Source organism: Momordica charantia, assembly GCF_013281855.1.
Source record: "Momordica charantia cultivar OHB3-1 chromosome 6 unlocalized genomic scaffold, Mcharantia_2.0 BLBB01000006.1, whole genome shotgun sequence".
Lineage (NCBI taxonomy): Eukaryota > Viridiplantae > Streptophyta > Magnoliopsida > Cucurbitales > Cucurbitaceae > Momordica > Momordica charantia.
In genome coordinates, this window is record NW_028275164.1 from 7,023,377 (window position 1) to 7,027,792 (window position 4,416).

General features: G+C 28.1%; 1 non-coding gene across 1 annotated transcript; it reads right to left on the bottom strand.

The window, feature by feature from the left end:
* Positions 1-2,208: 2,208 nt before the first annotated feature.
* TRNAS-AGA (transfer RNA serine (anticodon AGA)) lies at positions 2,209-2,290 on the bottom strand. Its single transcript has one exon. It is a non-coding gene; the product is annotated as a tRNA-Ser (tRNA).
* Positions 2,291-4,416: the final 2,126 nt, after the last annotated feature.

Sequence of the window (4,416 nt, forward strand, 5' to 3'; positions counted from 1 at the left end):
ACACACACACAAAGGAAAATGAGATCCTACCTTGTTACACAAAGGGAGCCAAAATAGATTAAATTTTATAAAAATAAATGTAAAGTTTCATTAATTATCCACCCTAGGCTATAGAAGAGATATTTATATAGACCAGTGAGTAACTACCTCTAGAGGGTGATTCGATATTATCGATCCTTACTCTTGGACCTACGGTTGGATGTATAGATTTCAGTTGTTTGTGACATTTTTTTAAGTGGACTTTTGTAGACTCCCTAGCATTGAAGTACTTTGTTTGATTGGTTGGCGTGATCCCAGCTACCAAGAGAGATGAGACTAAGCAAGTAAGAAAATTTGCACGACACAACTTTGTGGTGAGCTTTAAAAGTTTTGTTTGTTATAAGGTTAGGAGAGACCTAACAAATTGAGAAATACTACGAAGACTATTCAGATGACCCCACGAGTGAGCCAAAGAGTTTTGAATTGTCTTCTATACATAAATTATTCAAAAGGGTCAACTGTTATATGGGTGTCTTTGAGTACGGAGTTTTTATCCCTACACTTTTTGAATTATCATACTTATATTTATAGAATAAGATAAAAATAAAAATAAAAATATATATTATTAAACTAAATATTGTACAAATGTAATGATATTGCACTAATTTAATAGAGATGTATATAATAAATTAATGTGAAGCTATTGTTTCTGTCCAATAATAAAAAAAGTTGTTCTAATTTTTCTAATAGTGGGGAAAAAATGAAGTGAAAATCGAATATTGGTGTTTTCATTGGTTATTTTGGATTACATGTAAATAAGCAAATTGAAAAAAGATCCAAAAAGGTGTTGTTTAATATATATTATAGAAATTTTTTTTTCTCTTTACTTTTTGCATTATTTGTAAATTATTTACTTTGGAAAATAGAATTGTACAAAGCCACGTTGCAGAGGAATGAGCATGGTGCATTGTATGGCAAAGGAATAAAAAATGTACTTCCATGCTGTCCCATATTGTGATGGTATTCAAGGAACCAGTTCATACTTTGTCCATATCTAATGTTTTTTCAGAGGCATAAAAAAAAGTTGTCTATGATTAACATGTGAGTTTGTTTAGTTGTGTATATTATAATAATCTTATATGGGTTATAGGAACTAATTTTATATTAATTAACATAAACAAATATATTGATACACGATTCTGCCCCGCTATCGAGGTTGGATACGTGGCAATTGAACGAACAGACGAGGTGCGATCTTAAGCAAGATAAGACTTGCAAAATGAAAACAGACACTTCGACGCTCAAGTCAGTAAGGTGCAAGCTCAACAATTAACTCTCACATCTTACCTCTCCCCCTGTCACATAAAATTTATTATTTTCCTAATTCAAAGCAAATACATTACATTTTCATTTTTTTTCAATACTATTTTATTTTATTTCTTTACATAAATTAAATTGTATCATTTATTAAATCTAATTGTTTATATCATTTTGTATTACCTTTTCTTTTTCCACCTTGATGTAGCATACATTTTTATATATTATAATTTTACATTTCAAATATTTTACCATTAGTTTTGTCCAATATTGATATTTCATATTTTTCTCAACTATAGAATCAATATTTCATATCTTTTTAAATAAGAGGATGAAAAATTGTCAAATATTTCATATCTTTTTAAATAAGATGATGAAAAATTGTCAATTATAATATAATCAATATAGAATTAAATTCTTATTTTAGTCCAAATAATTTCTATCAGTTCTCATATTTTCAATGATTTTTTTTTTCTGAAATTCCTATTAATATCTATACTTCTCTGATTAAAAACGGCTCATTATAGTCTATTTTTTAAAATCATAATTAAAGTCTCATTTTTAAATTTAAACAATTTCCTTTAATTTTCCTGATTTCTATAATTTATCTCAAAATTTTCTTAAAATCAAAACCTCGGCACTTTGGTCGACATCAACATTTTAAACAAATGTGGATTATACATCCAAACACAACTCATTTATGAGTAAAAAGTATTTATTTTAATTTATAGATAAACTCATAACTAACCGGAAAAATAATAATGATATCATTTTACTATTCGTAGCAAGTAATTTAAAATTTACAGAAATAACAAATATGAAACATAATTACAGATATATGACGTCCCAGATTCGCCACTGGCAGTGAAATTTAGCGGCAGAAAAATTATAAAATTATATTATTGAAAAAGTCGTGAGCGGCAGGATTCGAACCTGCGCGGGCAGAGCCCACATGATTTCTAGTCATGCCCGATAACCACTCCGGCACGCCCACTTTATGACAGCTGGTTAATTGTTTAAGTATAACTTCAATATTTTATTTTTGTTTTTCCTGCCATTTTAGAAATTTCTCTCATCCGAAAATGTTATTTTGTCCAACTTTGCTATTAAAAAAAAAAAAAAGTGATATGATAGTGGGTTGTAAAAAAGATAGTACGCATGAATATAGATACTTTCGATTATGGAATTAGTTTTAATTATACTCGTATTGTTTTGAAAATTTTCTTTTGACCCTTAACTCTTAAAATCGTTATTAAACAACCATTTCACTGACTTTCCCATTAAAATGAAGACGTAAATAAAATTTTGCGGTTTAAAGGGGAAGCCACACATTATAGGAAAAATCACGAACCGGTAAAAACAGAAAACAACAGGTACATATTGATAAAGATTAAAGGAGTGTTGCAAGCTCTGCAAGAGGAATATGTTCGAAAGAGAAAAATTCTAACACAGTGTGATTAGTGAAAAGCATGGGTCGAAAGCTAGGATTAAAAAAAAAAAAATTGGTGGAAGAAGACTATTTTCATCCTCTATGATAAGAAATTTATCAAGTCATTCAAAGTTGGATTATCTTGGATTTCTTTGTTAATCCTAAGTGTGTCAATTGATTGTGGGAAGGGAGGCTCCATATTTTGCTCGCTGTCCATGGTTTGCTACCCTTAAAAAATTTTGCTTCCTCTAAATTCTTTTGATCATGGTTTGCTGGTCCACATTTAAAAATGACCAAGACCCTTCAATTTTCTTATAGCTCACCAAAATGTCAAAATTTTTTCATATTTATTTTAATGAAAAATCTAACTGAACGAAACAGTGGTTAACCCTTTTTTAAATTAAAGATTAAAATGAGACTGTGTAAACTATAGGAGCATAATGGAAACTTGAACCAAAATTTAGGGGTGTAATTGAAATCACCTATGTATCTGTATACATCTATTTTACAACTCTCTACCCAATTATTACATCGCTTATCAATTTTCGTTTTAATAGAAAATAAAACAATTTTAACATTTTAAAACTTTTAAAACAATACAATACGTTGATGGAATGAAAGAATGAAAATATATCCTAAAGAATATTTTAATTTATATAATTTAACCAAAATTATTTTGGATGGTAGAAATAATTTTGGCAATAGATGTCAAAAGAAAAATTAAAAATCCAATATTTCTGTTAGATCTGCATTTTGCTTGTTTTGTAGGGAGACATCTAAAGAGTTTTTATTGCCTTCTTACACTATGGAGTTTACAAGATTATAATGTTGGGTATTTTCAATTTGTTTTTTTCTTTAATTTTAACTTTTGTAATTCTATATTAAACTAATATCCATGTATATTTATATATGACATTTACCTATAGAATAAACTTCAAAGTGTAGCAATTCATATTAATCTTGAAAACTATGTATCTACAATATTTAATGAAAAATTGCGTGACAATTTACATTTCCATATTTGTCAATATAATAAACCATTGTGATTTTGCAAATATGACAATTTTTTTAAAAAATTTACTCGCCTATTTTTTTTTTCCATATATCGCTCATTTATGTCTATTAATCTAGCAGTAATAAACTCTATCACTAGTATAGTATATCAATTATATAGCGGATGAATCTATGGATATTTCAAGGTTATGTTAGTCTTATTTTTTTTCATGTACATTTATAAATCCAAAATATTGTTGTTAAATTTAAAATTAATTGGGTTTATTTTATCATTTATGCAAGTTTCTCATACTTTAATATACTATTTTCTAAAATTTAATTAAAATAAACTGTTAAATAGATAGAAATTATAATCCGGCCCAACGGCCATTTTGGGCCGCACGTATTTGCGTTGGGCTTTGAAGAGACCAATGCCTTAGTTGTAGAGGTCTTCATTTACATATTACAAATTCTAGCAACTCAACTAATTTAAAATTATCTTTTGCTCTCTAATTTGAAATCAAATCTTGTTCCTCCTAATTTGAATTAAAAACCATAACTAATAATAATCATTTTTCTAGATTAAGAATGAATATGGATGTCTTATTCGTCGGTCTAGAGAGACATTGGCGAATTCGATGAAGACTGAAGTTCCATAGATAATGTGCCAACAAAACGACGTTTCATAACATTAGGAA